The 19,479-nt window shown below is 42.8% G+C and overlaps 1 protein-coding gene across 8 annotated transcripts in view; it reads right to left on the reverse strand.

Annotated features, from left to right (window-relative positions):
* Nucleotides 1-19,479, reverse strand: part of LOC134340420 (hippocalcin-like protein 1) — a 116,678-nt gene that overhangs the window by 41,449 nt on the left and 55,750 nt on the right. Inside the window, exon 4 of one of the 8 annotated variants that reach the window (XR_010016555.1) lies at nucleotides 10,843-10,967. The exons of the other annotated variants lie outside the window; for them this stretch is intronic. The gene's annotated coding sequence lies outside the window, so the exon portion shown is untranslated. The remainder of the gene's footprint in view (nucleotides 1-10,842; nucleotides 10,968-19,479) is intronic. 8 annotated transcript variants of the gene reach the window in all.

Raw genomic sequence — 19,479 nt, forward strand, 5'->3', positions numbered from 1 at the left:
CTATCAGGAAAGAGGGAGAGGAGTTTGAAGTCCCATACCTCAAAGGATCAACAAAAGCTTCTTCCCCACTTTCTTCAGGTTCTTGAACTGGCCTGAAAACCCCTAACACTACTTTGGTCTCTATTTTCTTTTTCTCTCTTTCTCAGCTTGGACTAGTGCCATTATGTTACTTTTTGTTGTGTAAATTATGTATAATTTATAATAATTTTAGTTTATGTTAACATATGTTTTTCATGATAGTAATGTGATGCTGCTGAAAAGTTATAACTTTCATATCATTTATACACTGGGAGGTTCAATAAGATTGTTATAACCAGAGGTGGGAATAAAGACAGGCTCCCACTACTTATTATATGCTCCCAATGGCGTGTGCCTCAAATAGCCTCTGACAACCAAGTCCAGCTCTGACAACCACGTCCAACTCTGACAACTATGCCCAGTGGAACTATTTTGACTGACAGAAGGGCCAAAGGCAGGTCACTGGCACCTTAAAACCAGTCACTTCAGGCAGATGGGATTTATTAGCCATGGCTGGCAGTTCATCTAGGAGAAGGAAAATTCTGATCTCAAACCTCCGCTGCCTTGTGGCTATACACACTCATGGGGTAGGCTTCAGAAGTAAACCTCAAGGGAAAAATTCAGAGCTGGTCTTTAACATTGAGTTCAATGCTGACTGGCAATTTGTGTGTCGCTGGTGCCGAACTGTATCAGTCTCTGCTGTTCCTTTGGGTTCATTGGATGCTTGGAGAGGGTGAGCTTGCTCTCTATATTGTACTGCCCAGGCCTGCACACCTAGACAGCAACATCCATGTTTGACCCTGACCAAGGAGGTCTTGGTATACATCTGGGTATGTATGCCAATGACAATAACCTTGAACTTCAGCATGCAAAGGAAGTAATTTGGATAGTAATGAACAAAGGATGTTTCACATCCAACAAAAAAAGACATAACTATACGGGCTCTCACAGGAGCACCTTTTCGGAGGAGGCAAACGGATCAAACTTGTTCATTGTAACGACAAACACACTCCTGTGGAGGAGATGAGGTGGATGCAGTTTGGTTGGGCTTCCATTCAAGGAAGAGGCCAAGAGGTATCAGGCCTTTCTGGTGACATGCAGAATTTAGATATCCTTCATCAAAATGATCTGGCCCAAAAACAGAAGAGTAGCATATTATGAATGTGTGTGGGAAGAGGAGTGAAAAAAGGATTCAAATAGGAAAAATTGTGAGTGTAAGAACAGACCCAAATACGGAGTCCAGAAGGCAAACTCTTCTTGTGAAGCATTGACACAACATAGCAGTGGATTGTGTGTGGGGATAGAATCTGGGAGGTAAAAGGCAGAAAAGGAAACATAGTCAGATGAGATGAACTTATTACTGAGTTAGGAAATAGTGATATTGGAATCAAAAAGGGACGAAGTTTTAAGCGCCTTTGTGTTTTCCTCTGCTTGCATTGTAATCAGATCGCCAAATGACTCCTAATCAGCAACTTCAAAGACAAATTTGGGTTTAGATCAGTGAGTCTGGAGGGAATCAGAATCAGGTTTAATATCACTGACAATTGTCATGAAATTTGTTGTTATATGGCAGCAGTAAATTGCGATACATAATAAAAACTAAATTACAGTAGGTATATTTTTTAAAAGTTAAATCAAATAAGCAGTGGAAAAAGAGAAAAAAATGTAGTAAGGTAGCGTTCATGGGTTCAACATCTATTCAGAAATCTGACAGCAGAGGGGAAAAAAGCTATTCACGAATTGTTGAGTGTGTGCCTTCAGTCTCCTGTACCACCTCTCTGATGGTAACAATGAGATGAGGACATGTCCTGGGTGATGGGGGTTGTTAATGATGGATGCCGCCTTTTTTGAGGCATCTCTTCTTGAAGGTGTCCTAGATGCTGGGGAGACCAGTGCTGACTGAGCGTAGTTTGATCCTGCACAGTGGCTCCTCCATACCAGATGGTGATGCAGCCAGTTAGGATGATCTCCATGGAACATCTGTAGAAATTTGCGAATGTCATTGGTGACACACAAAATCTCTTCAAGCTCCTCATGAAATATAGCTGGTGTCGTGCCTTATTTGTAACTGCATCAATATGTTAGCTCCAGTATACATGCTCAGAGACGTTGACACCCAGAAACTTGAAATTGCTCACCCTTTCCACTTCTGATCCCTCGATGAGGACTGGTGAAGTCCACAATCAGTTCTTAGGTCTTATTGACATTGAGTGCAAGGTTGCTGCTGTGACACCACTCAGCTACCCGATCTATCTCACTCCTGTATGCCTGAGCAGAATGAGAGGAGTTGCGGTATTGTGGCAGTCCATATCACACTATCTCTTTCCAGTGAAAGAGAGCTGAAGGAGGAATCCAGGTAGAATTTTCAAGGTGATAGGAGGAGAAGACCTGGTGAAAGAATCTTGGCCAAAAACCGTGGCTCAGAGGTGGAGCCAACAGAAGCAGAGTTTCATCTTCATGAGGATATATTTAGTAAGGTATTTCTCCTCTATCCATGATCTGTTGGCAATCATTTCGTTTGATAGATCTGACCGTTTTTTTAAAAAAGAAAATCTAGAAGAATTAACCTTGTATGAGTCATCATTTGTAAAGAGGACATGATTGGACACCTCATTGCTATGTTCTGGTTGGGTCCAGATGGTACTTCCACCTTGATCACAATTTTTGATTCTGCAGTAACTTTAAAGTAATAAAACTCCCTAAGGTTTTTATAGTGATATTGTATGACAAAGTTTGACTTTAAGCTACATAAGAGATTAAGGTACAGCAGCTGACCAACATCTTATTCAAAAAGAGAGGTTATGTACTATGTTAGTGGAGGAAAAGCACTTAATAGTATGCGGATATCATGAGCATGGACCTTGGCTGCTGATGGTGTAGCAGCTATGGATAGAATGATCAAGTATGGGGATGTTTACATTATACATTCTTTTGGACTATTGCTGAGTCTAGTTATTGTTTTAAATACTTTAAGCAATTCGTTGAGAGATTTGGGTTTTGCCATGTGGGAATCCCTCCTGTAGCTGCTTCAGTCTCTCAGTCCTTGAAACAAACTGAAACATAAGACCATAAGACATAGGAGCAGAAATAGGCCATTTGGCTAATCGAGTCTGCTCCGCCATTTAATCATGGCTGATCCTTTTTTCTCCTCCTCAACCCCATTTACCTGGCCTTCCCCCCACAACCTTTGATGCCATGTCCAATCAAGAACCTATCAATCTCTGCCTTAAATACACCTAACAACCTGGCCTCCACAGCTGCACATGCAACAAATTCCACAAAGTCACCACCCTCTGGCTAAAGAAATTTCTCCGCATCTCTGTTTTGAATGGACGCCCATCTATCCTGAACCTGTGCCCTCTTGTCCTAGACTCTCCCACCATGGGAAACATCCTTTCCACATCTACTCTGTCTAATCCTTTCAACATTTGAAAGGTTTCACTGAGATCCCCCCCTCATCCTTCTAAATTCCAGCGAGTACAGACCCAGAGCTATCAAACATTCCTTGTATGATAACCCTTTCATTCCTGGAATCATCCTTGTGCAACTCCTCTGGACCCTCTCCAATGCCAGCACATATCCACTAAGATGAGGAGCCCAAAATGTACACAATACTCAAGGTGAGGCCTCGCCAGTGCCTTATAAAGCCTCAGCATCACATTCCTGCTCTTGTATTCTAGACCTCTTGAAATGAATTCTAACATTGCATTTGCCTTCCTCACCACCGGCTCAACCTGCAAGTTAACCTCTAAGGTGTTCTGCACAAGGACTCCCGAGTCCCTTTTGCACCTCTGATTTTTGGATTTTCTCCCCATTTAGAAAATAGTCTGCACATTTATTTCTATTACCAAAGTGCATAACCATGTATTTTTCAACATTATATTTCATTTGCCACTTTCTTGCATATTCTCCTAATCTAAGTCCTTCTGCATCCGATCTGTTTCTTCAACACTACCTGCCCCTCCACCAATCTTCATATCATCTGCAAACTTGGCAACAAAGCTATCTATTTAATCATCTAAATAATTTATATACAGCATAAAAAGAAGTGGTCCCAACACCGACCTCTGCAGAACACCAATAGTCACTGACAGCCAACCAGACAAGGATCCTTTTATTCCCACTCGTTGTCTCCCACCAATCAGCCAATGCTCTAATCGTCTTAGTAACTTTCCTGTAATACCATGGGCTCATAACTTGGTAAGCAGCCTCATGTGTGGCACCTTGTCAAAGGCCTTCTGAGAGTCCAAATATACAACATCCACTGCATTCCCTTTATCTATCCTACTTGTAATCTCCTCAAAGAATTCCAACAGGTTCATCAGGCAGGATTTTCTCTTAAGGAAGCCATGCTGACTTTGTACTATCTTGTCCTGCGTCATCAAGTACTCCATCTCCTCATCCTTAACAATTGACTCTAACATCTTCCCAACCACTGAGGTCAAGCTAACTGGCCTATAATTTCCTTTCCGCTGCCTTCCTCCTTTCTTAAAGAGTGGAGTGATATTTGTAATTTTCCAGTCCTCTGGCACCAGACCAGAGTACAATAATTTTTGAAAGATCATTTCTAATGCCTCCACAATCTCTAACGCTACTCCTTTGAGAACCCTAGGGTGCAGTTCATCTGATCTGGGTGATTTATGTACCTTTAGGTCTTTCAGCCTTTTGAGCACCTTCTCTCTTGTAATAGTAACTGCACTCACTTCTCTTCCTTCACGCACTACAACATCAGGCACACTGCTAGTATCTTCCACAGTGAAGACTGATGCAAAACACTCATTTAGTTCATCTGTCATCTCCTTGTCCCCAGTTATTATTTCTCCTTCCTAATTTTCTAGCAGTCCTATATCCAGTCTCATCTCTTTTTTTAAATTTTTTACGTACTTGAAAAAGCTTTTGCTATCCACTTTGATATTATTTCATATTTCATCTTCTCCATTCTAATGATTCTTTTAGTTGCTCTCTGTAGGTTTTTAAAAACTTCCCAATCCTCTATCTTCCCACTAATTTTTGCTTTGTTGTATTCCCACTCTTTTGTTTTTACATTAGCTTTGACTTCCCTCATCAGCCACGGTTGTACTATTTTACCTTTCGAGTATTTCTTCACTTTTGGAATACGTATGTCCTGCATCTTCCTCATTTTCCCCAGAAGCATGGTCAATCAGTGGAGAGACAAACCTGATGCAGGGTTCTGAAGTCAGTATACCTTGCATGTATGGAGTATGAGAAGGTGCAGCCTCTATTTGAGTATCTGAAGGGGCTGCTCTTCAGGTTCTGTCTGTACTTTAGCTCCAGCTTCCTGACTGGGTTTAGAAGTGAGTGGCTCAGTGGGAGGTTTTCTGGTTACCTCGCTCTTGGGCTGGGCCAAGGTGGTTATTCATGGGTCTGGTCAGCAGGTAGTCGCGGGTTCTGCCCGAGCTCATTGCTTTCTACTCTTCTAGGGTTCTGTTTATGCCCATGTGTCCCTGGCGAAGGAGCATGTGGTATCCACTGTTACGGGGTGAATTTCCAGGACCATGAATTTCAGGGCCTCCAGTTCATTCAGGGTAAAGATGACTATGTTATAATTTGAAACCGTTGACAGTAAACAGTGTGAATCATGGAATGCTGCAGATCTGTAATGACGTGATACTGTAACTAAGAATAAACCTCCTTTGGGAAAGGAAAAAATGTGACGTAGGTGTTCAACCTGAAATATTAACAATTTCCCAATTTCTTCCCCCTCCCCCCATCCTGTTTCTGCTTGATCTGTTGAACTCCTTCAGCAGATTGCTTGTTACTGATCAATCAGTGGATTCTATACTTTCAGTGGTAAATGCAGACTGCCTTTATCATGCCCAGAAAATTGCTCCCAGTCAGTGCTCCTAGACCAAAGTGTGTAGGATTCCATTTTAATCAACTCGTAATGTAATCAGCAATTAGCCTCCCAGATTGCAGGCTAAAACCTTACTTTTAAATGAGAACGTTTTAGTACCATAGTACTGTGAGGGGATCCAGGAGTGCCCCTATTAACTATCTGAAGAGAGACAGAGAGAGTCATTTATCATTGATGGTTTGTTTGGAAAAGAGAGGGAGACGAAGATTGACGGTTGGACTGTCAGGGGAGTTATCTTTGGAGATAAAAACTGAGCAGCTCGAAGGTTGCTATTGTGACCAACAGGACATTATTGATGTTACTTCCAAGGACTTGTTGCCTGCTAGCATTCCTTTACAGACAAAGGAAGGAGGGACTCTTTGAATGACAGATGATGCTCAGCCTGGTGAGATAAATAGGTGGTCAGATGGTACAGACCTCAGACACATGATCTGGACACTGAGTGAGCATTGTTGTGCCCGTAGAGAAAGTGGGTTTTGGAGGATCGATCAGGCGGATTGATCCAAGTGCTCTGCCAGTGAAAATTCAAAGGCAAGACCGGTGGGGAGTTGTCCATGTGTCTGACCCTGGCCTGGGTAGACAGCTCAACCACACCGAAGTACGGACGACGAGAAGATCAACAGCAACAGCTCACCTGAAGACTCAACTCACTCTCTCTCTCTCTCTCTCCATCGCTATTCAACGGAATTCCACGAACTGAACTGAACTTTACTCAACATCATAAGAATGTATCTTTTTACCCCTAGACTGAAAGAAGCTTGGTTTTTTCATATATATTTTTCCACACTTACTGATTTACTTATATATAATTCTTGCTAACCTGTTTGATTTATCTTCAATTAGTTTACTGTATTGCAAGGTTATTAATAAATATTAATAGTTTATAGTAATACTAGACTCCAAAGTGGTTTCTATTTCTGCTGGTTTCTTTATTCCCGTCACGGGGTACGTGACAGTACCTACAAAGCTTTCCCAAAATAACTCATTCCTGGAGCAACTATGCTTTGAAATGTTTTGTTTTGCCTCCTTGTTCAGAAAATTTGCTCTGCAAATTCTGCAATTTTGGTTGGGAAAGCTATGGGTCCTTCACTTTTAATTGTAATAAATGATCTTTATTTAAAGTTAATTTAGACTCTAAACAATTCATCTGAAACGTGATCTAAAAACAAATGACTTATTGCAACTTACCCTGGAGTTATTTGCACCTCTGTTTGGTAATTAGCCTTTGGCATTTTGTCTGATGTTTTATGACCTTTGTATTTAAACTACCCTAAAGATCTCATCATTACAGGATCCTGTTAAAACTATTTTAGTAAAAAATACTGCATGAACTATTTCCGGTAAGCTTGACAGTTCACAGAAGGTCATGAAAATGAGATTGTATTTATGAAATGAGAACAAACTGAAATCTGAGACAGCAAATATTCACTTGTTGATGCTGAGGATTATACATTCTACAACATAATTAGTGCAGTACAAAGTGTATTTAAATGAAGGACTCCAATGGGAGATCATTTCAGGTCATGCACAGAAGCCCTTTGTAAAATTGTTCTTGTAGCAACATGACACTAAAATTGAATCTTTTCAAAAGGCATCTTCTCCAGGCACTCTCTCAGACATAAAGTCAACCATCCAATCTCAATCTACATTTCAGTATAGACTATATTCATTTCAGATTTTTTTCCCCAGTTGTATATATAGTGTGTATATAGTGCACTATATCGGCTTCAAACGATGTGCAAAGATGATGTACTCCACTTGGAGCCGTGTGTTTTATTACAAATACAAGGGACACCAACAAAATAGCAGTGCCATGATGAGGCCATGCTCCGGTTGGAGGAGCAACACCTCGTATTTCTTCTGGGTATCCTCCAACCTGATGGCGTGAGACCTGATTTTTTGAACTTCTGTAATTGCACCCCCTTTCACCATTACCCCACTCTGGTTTCCCTTTCTCACCTTATCTCCTGACCTATCCATCACCTCCCTCTGGTGCTCCTCCCTCTTCCCTTTCTTCCATGGCCTCTACCCTCTCCTTTCAGATTCTGCCTTCTCCAGTCCTTTATCTCTTTCACCAATCAAATTCCAAGCTCTTTACTTCACCCCTCCCCTCCCAGTTTTACCTATCACCTACCACCTTGTACTTCTTCCTCCCTTCCCCCCCCCCACCTTCTTGCTCTGACTTGTTTTTTTTCCCAGTCCTGATGAAGGGTCTTGGCCCGAAATGTTAACTGTTTACTCTTTTCCTTAGATACTGCCTGGCCTGCTGAGTTCCTCCAGAATTTTGTGTGTGTTGCTTGGATTTCCAGCATCTGCAGATTTTCTTGTGTTTGTTCTTCTTGGAGGTAATTATTCAGTTGCACACTGAGCACTATCATTGGCTGCATTAGTACTTCTAGCTCACATAGACAGGTCATGTGGCTGAGGTACTGAAGAGCATAGGGTTGAGGGATCAGGCAGAGGGGTTGTATAAAATACTTCTGGATAGGAGTGGAGAAAATTTATAATTACAATCACTAAAATGACTCCAATATATGATCAATGGTTGATGTATGAGCTGGTGCTACTGCTGCTTCATGGCTCCCTGATCTTGGATGTTGTGTACACACTCTCCCAATACATGTTTCTTGTAGGTGATCCAATTTCCTCCAACATCCCAAAGATGCAGTGATAGGTTAATTGGCAACTCTAACTTACAACTACTGTAAGTGGGTGTCAGTGGATTCAGAGTGGCGTTGTTGGGTATGTGGGAGAGACTAGCCTGCAGGAGACAGGATGTGCTGGGAACATGCATTTACTCAATGAGGCAAATGGTTTCCTCCTGTGTCATTAGCAAATATGATTCAGAGTGGCTTTGTTGGGGGAGAGTTGTGCTTGATGAGACTTCCAGAGTTTTTTGAAGAGGTAACAAAAAGGGTAGATGAGGGTGGTGCCTTCGACAATGCCCCTGAAGAAGTAGGTTGCTCTTGAAGATTATCTTAAACATACCAGTTTTTATCTTTCACTAATGAGAGTTCCACATTCAATCCCTTCAGCCCATTTGTCATGCAGATCTCTATAAAAGTGACCAGTAATTCTTTAGGACAGGTGTCAGACCTTTTGTATTCTTTAAATCAGAGGTGCTATGCCTGTGTTAGAAGCATATGAAAATTTGGTTCTGAAGTAAAAAAAAATAGACATCGTAGAAAATTGAAGCAAAAACAGAAAATGCCAGAAATACTCTGTAGCTCTATATCTATAGACGCTGCCCGAACTACAGATGATAGGTTGTCAAATTGAAACTTTAACTCTGTTTCTTTTTCGTTTGTTATCCCTCCAGAAAAGTGATGCCTTGGGTAATTGTTACTTAGCAGCCTAACTGACCGTAGACAACTCTATCCAAGCCTTTTTAAATAATTCTTCACCTCTGTGTGAAGCTGGGAGGATCTGAAGGTTCTTTCTGGCTCTTCATCACTCCTAATATTCCTGCATGACCATTCTTGATCTCCTTACTTCCCTTTCCAGGATCCAAGAGACCTGCCAGCAAGGTAGTAATCCAGCATTCACTTTTCATGTTGCTGACAAATAAGTAAGGAACGCATAGTAGGAGCCTGCAGCTCAGCAGTCTGAATATAGCAAGCTCTAGGCCAAGCTTGTTTAGGTCCTGGGCCAACTGCAGTGGTGTAACAACCATCGCTTCTCATTGTTGGCATTCAGTGTTACTCCAGAGGAGTGTTCAGTGAACTCCAAAAGTTGTCTAATGTGTCTTGGTGAGTAATACAATCTGTAAACCTATTTGTGTTTGATGTAAATATTTATGTTGTCAAAGTGCCCCTGTGTTACGCCCATTTTCCGAGAATTCACCATGTCATTTCCAGGGGACAAACTCTAAAAGTTCTTTCCATGACAGATTGAATCAAATAGATTCAGGTACTGAACAAGTAAATAAACTGCTGGAGGATCTCAGCCAGTTGAACAGCATTGGTGGGGGGGGAAAGGAATTGTCCAATGTTTTGTGTTAACCGGACTCCAGTTCCTTGCTCCCACCACATCTCCCCATCGCCCCCACCCCACCCCCACACACAGATGCTGCTTAACCTAATGAGTTCCTCCAGCAGATTGTTGTTTCTCCAGATTTCAGCATCTGCAGTCTTTGTTAGAGGTCAGTATTGCACGAAGCATATAGGAGTATAGCTAGTGAAATAGTAAAACTAAAATGAGAGAAACAAAGAAAGGACGTCAAATATATTAGCATCCAATTGTTAAAGCTGTAAACGTTTGCAATAGTCTCTAACCTTTAGGTACATTTCAAAATATTTAAAAATACTTTTTATCAATATCTTTTATCAATGTCATTTAAATCCAAATAATTCAAATCATCAAAGAAAATCAAAATCATTTTACTTTCCAGCAAGCTTTGCAATCCCTGCTGAAGTCAAAAGGGGAATAAGTCTGTAGATATTGGAATATAAAATATTGAAGAACACAAAAGTGAAGAGGAAATATAAAAGGCTTTTGAATCTTTGAATGTAGATAAATCTCTAGGTCTAGGTGATATGTATCCTAAGACAAAGGAGTAAACAACTGTTTTTTTTCTCTGATCAGTATTTTCCAGTTTGGATCTGGGACTGGAGGGCTAGTGGACTGCTAACTTTGTTTAAAAAGAGATGACGGAGTTGCTGGATAATTATAACGTAAGAAATAGGAACAGGAGTAGGCCATCCGGCCCATCGAGCCTGCCCCGCCATTCAATAAGATCATGGCTGATCTGTCTGTAAACTCAGCTCCATCTACCTGCCTTTTCCACATAACCCTTAATTCCCCAACTATGTAAAAACCTATCTAACTGTATCTTAAATATATTTGGTGAAGAAGCCGCAACTGCTTCCCTGGCCAGAGAATCACCAAGATTTTCATGGAATTATTCAAAAGTAATTTTTAACTGATACCAGTCTTTATTCATAACTTACTGCCCGTTACATCACTGCCGTGTAGTGCAGCAATGAAAATTCTTCTATCTTGGGTGGTGTTCAGGGCTTCCTTCATCGTGTCAGTAGCTTCCTCTCGGTTTGCTCTACTGTCAGTCATGCAAGTCCTGGGTGGAGAATCGGGGATACTGTCACACTCAGATGTAGAAGGACTCTTCATTATGCTTTCCGTAACAGTTTTGTTCGAACAGTCAGGGTTGTTAGCCCTGAGCTGAACCCTCGAACCTGGAAGACCAGGGGTCTGTCTTCTACTCTTTGACCTGTTTGGCATGGGTGACCCTACCATGAGCCAAAACATATAAAGCCCTGAGTCCAGCCAACACATCTCTCCAGGTCACTGAGGCACACAAGCCTCCACAACTTGACAAGGTTGTGGTCCTCTTGCAAGATCTTAATTTATAACGGGAGGGATTAAACAAGGGAATTCAGTGTGTATTTGTTGTAGAAAGAATTGTCTTTGCTATATAATTGATGTTTTTGAGGGGCTTAAGTGTTTCTAAAGGTTTCCAAAAAATGTTTACGGTACCCCATTGTGCCCCCCCCCCACATCCCAGACTAATAATCTTAATTTACTTCCTGATTAGTTCTTTTCTGTGGTTTAAAACTCAGTGATGTACAGTCTGTAGGTGTTGTTCTTCCTATGGTTTTGTGTAGGCCTCACAACGGAACATGGTTTGCAGTTCACCTGTTATGGTAACCAGCATGGTCAAGCAGTTTTCTAGCTCCCGAAGTCTTAAACCACAAAACTATAAAAATATAGGAGCAGAATTAGGCAATTTGGCCCATTGAGTCTGTTCATTATGGCTGATCCAATATTCCTGTCAGCCCCAGTTTTCTGCCTTCTCCCTTCTCCCTGTAACCTTCATGACATGACCAATCAAGAATCTATCAATCACTGCCTTAAATACACATTCAGACTTGGCCTTTACAGCTGCCTGTGGCAATGAAATCCACAGACTTGCCACTCTCTGGCTAAAGAAATTCCTCCTCATCTCCGTTGTAAAAGGACATCCCTCTATTCTGAGGCTGTGTCCTCTGGTCCTAGACTATCCCACCATCGGAAACAACCTCTCCACATCCACTCTCTCAAGGCCTTTCACTATTCAATAGGTTTCAATGAGATCACCCGTCATTCTTCTGATTTCTAGTGAATACTGGCCCAGAGCCATCAAACACTCTTCATATGACAAGTCATTCAATCCTGGAAGCATTTTTGTGAACCTCCTTTGAACACTCTCCAGTTTCAGCACATCCTCTCTAAGATGAGCAGCCCAAAACTGCTAACAATACTCCAAGTGAGGCCTCATCAGTGCTTTATAAAGTCTTAAAATTATATCCTTGCTTTTATATTCTAGTACTCTTGAAATGAATCCCAACATTGCATTTGCCTTCCTCACCACAGACTTAACCTGTACTGTGGAAGACGTCCTGCCTCATCCCTGTGCCGAAGACACCGCTCCCCAGTGACCTCAATGACTACAGACCGGTGGCATTGACCTCCCACATCATGAAGACCCTGGAGAGACTTGTTCTGGAGCTGCTCCGGCCTATGGTCAGGCCACACTTAGATCCCTTCCAGTTTGCCTACCAGCCCCAACGAGTTGAGGATGCCATTGTCTACCTGCTGAACCGTGTCTACGCCCACCTGGACAAGCCAGCAAGCACTGTGAGGGTCATGTTTTTTGACTTCTCCAGTGCGTTCAACACCAGCCGCCCTGCTCTGCTGGGGGAGAAGCTGACAGCGATGCAGGTGGATGCTGCCCTGGTATCATGGATTCTTGATTACCTGACTGGCAGACCACAGTACGTGTGCTTGCAACATTATGTGTCCGACGGAGTGATCAGCAGCACTGGGGCTCCACAGGGGACTGTCTTGTCTCCTTTTCTCTTCACAATTTACATCTCGGACTTCAGCTACTGCACAGAGTCTTGTCATCTTCAGAAGTTTTTGGATGACTCTGCCATAGTTGGATGCATCAGAAAGGGAGATGAGGCTGAGTACAGGGCTACAGTAGGAAACCCTGTCACATGGTGTGAGCAGAATTATCTGCAGCTTAATGTGAAAAAGACTAAGGAGCTGGTGGTAGACCTGAGGAGAGCTAAGGTACCGGTGACCCCTGTTTCCATCCAGGGGGTCAGTGTGGACATGGTGGAGGATTACAAATACCTGGGGATACGAATTGACAATAAACTGGACTGGTCAAAGAACACTGAGGCTGTCTACAAGAAGGGACAGAGCCGTCTCTATTTCCTGAGGAGACTGAGGTCCTTTAACATCTGCCGGACAATGCTGAGGATGTTCTATGAGTCTGCGGTGGCCAGTGCTATCATGTTTGCTGTTGTGTTCTGGGGCAGCAGGCTGAGGGTAGCAGACACCAACAGAATCAACAAACTTATTCGTAAGGCCAGTGATGTTGTGGGGACGGAACTGGACTCTCTCACGGTGGTGTCTGAAAAGGGGATGCTGTCTAAGTTGCATGCCATCTTGGTCAATGTCTCCCATCCACTACATAATGTACTGGGTGGGCACAGGAGTACATTCAGCCAGAGACTCATTCCACCGAGATGCAACACAGGGTGTCATAGGAAGTCATTCCTGCCTGTGGCCATCAAACTTTACAACTCCTCCCTCGGAGGGTCAGACACCCTGAGCCAATAGGCTGGTCCTGGACTTCTTTCATAATTTACTGGCGTAATTTACATATTACTATTTAACTATTTATGGTTCTATTACTATTTATTATTTATGGTGCACTGTAACGAAAACCAATTTCCCCTGGGATCAATAAAGTATGACTATGACTATGACTATCCTGCAAATTAACCTTTAGGGAATCCTGCACAAGGACTTCCAAGTCCCTTTGCACCTCAGATTTTTGTATTTTCTCTCCATTTAGAAAATAGTCAACCCTTTCATTTCTTCAACCAAAGTGCATGACTTTACACTTCCCGACACTATATTCCGTCTGCCATTTCTTTGCCCATTCTCCTAATCTATCTTTCCTTCTGTAGCCTGTCTCCTTCTTCAACACCACCTGCCCCTTACCTGTCTTCATATCGTCTCCAAATTTTGCAACAAAGCCATCAATTCCATCATCTAAATCATTGACATATGACGTAAAAAGTGGTCCCAACACAGACCTCTGTGGAATACCAGCAGTCACCGGTAGCCAAGCAGAAAAGGCTCCGTTTATTCCCATTCTTTGTCTCCTGCCAATCAGCCATGCTTTATCTATGCTAGGATCCTTCCTGTAATGCTATAGGCTCGTAGCTTGTTAAGCAGCTTCATGTGCGGCACCCTGTCAAAGGCTTTCTAAAAATCCAAGTACACAACATCAATGGATTCTCCATTGTCTGTCCAGCTTGTTACTTCTTCAAAGAACCATGCTGACTATGGCCTATTTTATCATGTGCCTCCAAGTATCCTGAGACCTCCAACATCTTCCCAACCACTGAGATCAGACTAACTAGTCTATAGTTTTCTTTCTTCTGCCTCTGCCAGCTCTGTCTTTCTCCCAGCTACATTGGACCCTTTCTAGTTCACATATCGCTCAAATCGATCCACTGATGATGGAATAGCCTCTGTCCTGTCCTACCTGGAAAATAGGGTCTCGTATGCCAGACTGCTGTTTATAGACTTCAGTTCTGCATTCAACACCATCTTACCCTAGAAACTGGTGGGGAAACTGTCCTCGCTGGGTCTCAACACCTCCCTCTGCAACGGGATACTGGACTTCTTAACAGTAAGCCCACTGTCAGAGGGCAGCAATGTCTCTCGTCCCATTATGCTGGGCACTGGCACCTCCCAAGGCTGTGTGTGCTCAGCCCACTGCTGACGCATGATTGTGTCGCAGGATCCAGCTCAAACTATGTCTTCAAGATTGTGGATGACACTACAGTGGTCGGCCTCATCAACAATGATAATGAGACAGTATAGAGAGGAAGTGAAGCAGCCAGTGGATTGGTGTGAAGAAGAACAACCTAAGCCTGACTGTGGAGAAGACAAAGGAAATCATTGTAGACTTCAGCAAGGTGCAGACAAACCATCCCCCTCTGCAAGTACATGGCTCCTCCATAGAGAGAGTTAAGTGCACCAAGATCCTCGGAGTTCACATCATGGATGACCTCACCTGGTCCATTAATAGCACTTCCCTGAACAAGAAGGCACAGCAGCACCTCCACTTCCTAAAAAGATTGAAGCAAGCAAGGTTTCTCTCCCACCCATCTTAACTGTGTTTTACAGGAGCACCATTGAGAGTGTCCTGACAAATTGCACCTCCATCTGGTAAGGGAGCAGTCGAGCATTGGACCAGAAGTCCCTACCATGCACAGTGAGAACAACTGAGAGAACCATAGGGGTCTCCCTACCATCCATTGGGGACATTTATCAGGAACACTGCATAAGTAGGGCCCTTAGTATTATTAAGGATCCCACCCATCCATCCAGCATCCTCTTTGACTTTCTACCATCAAGCAGGAGACTCAGCATAAAAACAAGGATGATTAGAATGAGGAACAGTTGCCTCCCCCAAGCCATTAGGCTTCTGAACTCCCTTCCGTATCGTATTCGAAGTGTAACTGGTTAATCTGTTCCATACCTTACAATATTTAATATCAATGCACTTTAGTTTGTTATTTATGTGTGATTCATCTGTAGATGTTATCCTTACCTTTGTAAGTTGTCATATGCTATGTGTATTGTGTGTACTACTGTGCTTTGTACCCTGGTTCGAGGAAACATTGTCTCATTTCTATAAATATTATATACATGTTCTCAAAATGGTTGTTGCAACGCATCTAGTGTGGTAGTGTAGTGGGTAGTGCTTATCGCTCTCACTTTCAGCTTCCACCACTGGCTAGCAGTCTCGCGAAAAGGAGAGCTGAATGTGTAAGTATCTCCCGGCCAGTATCTAGCCTCTCCAACAGCAAGCCTCATGGAGTGCCTCCTCACTGGTGACACATGGAAACTGAACTCCTTTCAGAGTCAGGCTGGACTACAGAGGACGGGGAGGAGGTCTAGCCCCTGCATACGTAGCAGGCAGGCCCACCGGTGCGTGGACTCACTCTGGTGCTTGTCAACCAGATCCGCAGTTATGGGTAAATAGCCCCACTGCCTTATGAGCAGCCTTGGGAAAGATGAAGGCTATGGGAGTAAAAGCAATCAGCCAATCTGGAGTGGAGACCCTAAGGATGCTGGATGTCATTGAACATCTTTCCAGCAGCTCCGGCAGCCAAGCTGGTGCCGAACCTATTCATAAGCTTTCCTTTGGAGCACACTGGTGAGGTTGAGAAGGGGATCTTAACAACTGGGCATCTCAGGATCTCCATACCTCTGCCCAGGCTTGTGATGATGATCATCATCACCCATTGTCCTTCGAGACAAACAGATGCCAACCATATTATATACAGTACATGTATATATTTAAGTGACAATAAACTTGACACTCTCCCTTCTTGAAGAGTGGAGTGACATTTGTAATTTTCCGAGTCTTCTGGAACCATTCCAGAATCTAGTGATTCTTAAAAGATCATTATCAATGCCTCCACAATCTCTCCAGCCACATTTTCAGAACCCTGCGGTATATACCATCTGGTCCAGGTGACTTAATCTACCTTCAATTCCCCAAGAATCTTCTCTTTAGTTATGGTAACTTCACAGACTTCATGACCCCTGACAGCTGGAATTTCCACCATATTGCTAGTGTCTTCCACAGTGAAGAATGATACAAAATACTTAAATCAGTTCATCTATCATTTTGTTGCTCTCCCATAACTACCTCTCCAGCATTGTTTTCCAGCGGACCGATATCCACTCTCGCCTCTCTTTTACACTTTATGTATCTGAAGAAACTTTCGGTACCTTCTTCAATATTATTGGCTAGCTTACTTTCATATTCCATCTTTACCTTTTCAATGACTTTTTATTTGTCTTCTATTGGTTTTTAAAAGCTTCCCAACCCTCTAACCTCCCATTAATTTTTGCTATATTATATAGAAACATATAGAAAACCTACAGCACAATACAGGCCCTTCAGCCCACAATGCTGTGCCAAACATGTACGTACTTTAGAAACAACTGAGGATTATACATAGCCCTCTATTTTTCTGAGCTCCATGTACCTGTCCAGGACTCTCTCAAAAGACCCTATCGTATCTGCCTCCACCACCGTTGCTGGCAGCCCATTCCACGCACTCACCACTCTGCATAAAAAAAACTTATCCCTGACATCTCCCCTGTACCTTCTTCCAAGCACCTTAAAACTGTGCCCTCTCATGTTAGCCATTTCAGCCCTAGGAAAAAAACCTCTGACTATCCACAAGATCAATGCCTCTCATCATCTTATACACCTCTACCAGGTCACCTCTCATCCTCTGACACTCCAAGGAGAAAAGGCCAAGTTCACTCAACCTATTCTCATAAGGCATGCTCTCCAATCCGGGCAACATCCTTGTAAATCTCCTCTGCACCCTTCTAGTTTCCACATTCTTCCTGTAATGAGGTGACCAGAACTGAGCACAGTGCTCCAAGTGGGGTCTGACCAGGGTTCTATAGAGCTGTAACATTATGTCTCGGTTCTTGAACTCAATCCCACAATTGATGAAGGCCAATGCACCATATGCCTTCTTAACCGTAGAGTCAACCTACACAGCAGCTTTGTGTGTCCTATATACTTAGACTCCAAGATCACCCTGATCCTCCACATTGCCAGGAGTCTTACCATTAATACTATATTCTGCCACCATATTTAACCCACCAAATGAACCACCTCACACTTATCTGGGTTGAATTCCATCTGCCACTTCTCAGCCCAGTTCTGCATCCTATCGATGTCCCACTGTAACCTCTAACAGCCCTCCACACTATCCACAAGATCTGCAACCTTTGTGTCATCAGCAAATTTACTAACCCATCCCTCCACTTCCTCATCCAGGTCATTTATAAAAATCACAATGAGAAGGGGTCCCAGAACAGCTCCCTGAGGCACACCACTGGTCACCAACCTTCATGCAGAATATGAATCGTCTACAACCACTCTTTGGCTTCTGTGAGCAAGCCAATTCTGGATCCACAAAACAAGATCCCCTTGGACCCCATGCCTCCTTACTTTCTCAATAAGCCTTGCATGGGCTACCTTATCAAATGCTTTGCTGAAATCCATATACACTAAATCTACTGCTCTTCCTTTATCAATGTGTTTAGTCACATCTTCAAAAGATTTAATCAGGCTCGTAAGGCATGCCCTGCCCTTGAAAAAGCCACACTGACTATTCCTATTCATATTATACCTCTGCAAATGTTCCCAAATCCTGCCTCTCAGGATCTTCTCCATCAACTTACAAACCACTGAAGTAAGACTCGCTGGTCTATAATTTCCTGGGCTATCTCTACTCTCTTCCTTGAATAAGGGAACATCTGCAACCCTCCAGTCCTCCAGAACCTCTCCCATCCCCATTGATCATCAGCAATCTCTTCCCTCGCCTCCTGCGGTAGCCTGGGGTACATCTCATCCGGTCCCAGAGACTTATTCAACTTGATGCTTTCCAAAAGCTCCAGCACATCCTTTTCCTTGTTGTCTATATGCTCAAGCTTTTCAATCCATTGTAAGCCATCCCTACAATCACCAAGATCCTTTTCTGTAGTGAATACTGAAGCAAAGTATTCACTAAGTATCTCTGCGATCTCCTCTGGTTCCATATACACTTTGCCACTGTCACACTTAATTGGTCCTATTCTCTTTCGTCTTATCCTCTTGCTCTTCACATACTTGTGGAATGTTTTGGGGTTTTCCTTAATCCTGCTCGACAAGGCCTTCTCAAAGTCCCTTCTGGCTCTCCTAATTTCATGCTTAAGCTCCTTCCTGCAGCCTTATAATCCTCTAGATCTCTATCATTACCTAGTTTTTTGAAACTTTTGTAAACTTTTCTTTTTCTTCTTGACTAGATTTTCAACAGCCTTTGTGCACTACGGTTCCTGTACCCTACCATCCTTTCCCTGTCTCATTGGAACGTACCTATGCAGAATGCCACGCAAATATCCCCTGAATATTTGCCACATTTCTGCTGTACATTTCCCTGAGAACATCTGTTCCCAATTTACGCTTCCAAGTTTCTGCCTGATACCCTCATATTTCCCCTTACTCCAATTAAACGCTTTCCTAACTTGTCGTTCCTATCCCTCTCCAATGCTATGGTAAATGCCCTCACTTTGGTCTTTACATTGGTTTTGACTTCTCTTGTTAGCCACGGTTGTGCCATCTTTCCTTTAGAATACTTCTTCCTCTTTGGGATGTACATATTCTGTGCCTTCCAAATTGCTTCCAGAATATTCCAGCCATTGCTGCTTTGCCATCACCTCCGCCAGTGTTCTTTTCTGGTCATTTCCAGTCAAATCCTTTCTCTTGCCTCTGTAATTCCCTTTACTCCACTGTAATACTGATAGATCTGACTTTAGCTTCTCCTTCTCAAATTTCGGGGTGAATTTGATCATATTATGGTTCTTAAAGGGTTCTTTTACCTTAAGCCCTCTAGTCAATTCTGGTTCATTGCATAACATCCAATCCGGACTAGCTGATCCCTTTGTGGGCTCAACCACAAGCTGCTCAAAAAATTCATCGTATA

Source organism: Mobula hypostoma, chromosome 2 (assembly GCF_963921235.1).
Source record: "Mobula hypostoma chromosome 2, sMobHyp1.1, whole genome shotgun sequence".
Taxonomy (NCBI): domain Eukaryota; kingdom Metazoa; phylum Chordata; class Chondrichthyes; order Myliobatiformes; family Myliobatidae; genus Mobula; species Mobula hypostoma.